This window comes from Octopus bimaculoides, chromosome 6, assembly GCF_001194135.2.
Source record: "Octopus bimaculoides isolate UCB-OBI-ISO-001 chromosome 6, ASM119413v2, whole genome shotgun sequence".
Classification (NCBI taxonomy): Eukaryota; Metazoa; Mollusca; class Cephalopoda; order Octopoda; family Octopodidae; genus Octopus; species Octopus bimaculoides.
In genome coordinates, this window is record NC_068986.1 from 108,428,703 (window position 1) to 108,429,510 (window position 808).

Below are 808 nucleotides of genomic sequence, written 5' to 3' on the forward strand. Positions count from 1 at the left end.
TAAAAAAAAATATGTGTGTGTTTGTGTGTGTGTATATGTGTTTATATATATATATGTATGTGTGTATATGTTGTGTATCTGTGTTTGTCCCCCCAACATCGCTTGACAACCGATGCTGGTGTGTTTAGGTCCCCGTAACCTAGCGGTTCGGCAAAAAGAGACTGATAGAATAAGTACTAGTCTTACAAAGAATAAGTCCTGGGGTCGATTTGATTTGACTAAAGGTGGTGCTCCAGCATGGCCGCAGTCAAATGACTGAAACAAGTAAAAAAAAATATGTGTGTGTTTGTGTGTGTGTATATGTGTTTATATATATATATGTATATATATATGTGTGTGTATATATATATATTTTTTTTTATTATAGTTTCAGCATAGAGCTGCGGCCATGCTGATGCACCGCCTTGAGAAAAATATGGAACGCTTCACGAATTTGCGTGTCATCCTTGCGCATGCGCCATGCTAATCTTCTCTGTACCGCCGAAGTTCAGAAACCATTCTAATCCCAAAGGGAGTTAGAAAAGAAAGTGTAATTTAGTCCAATCCCCTATTTAATCCACATGTATCCCTTAGACAAGAAGCTAGAAGTTACATGTCTCTAATTAGACAATATTACTAGGAATCAATAGCTATCATAAACCCTCTAGTGTTCTCTAGCGTGGAGGCTAACTATTCATGCTCGGATAATATCGCTTTTAACACTGTACGTTACAATGTAACACAGTCTTCATCCTACACCCCAAATTGTAAATATCGAAAGCCTTCTAACTGCCCAGTGGGAAGACCTTGCCTCCCAAAATCTGCTATC

General features: G+C 38.1%; 1 non-coding gene across 1 annotated transcript; it reads right to left on the reverse strand.

Moving 5' to 3' along the window:
- Positions 1-409: 409 nt before the first annotated feature.
- On the reverse strand, positions 410-512 carry LOC128248231 (U6 spliceosomal RNA). The gene has a single exon (XR_008264516.1). It is a non-coding gene; the product is annotated as a U6 spliceosomal RNA (small nuclear RNA).
- Between the last annotated feature and the right edge of the window lie 296 nt (positions 513-808).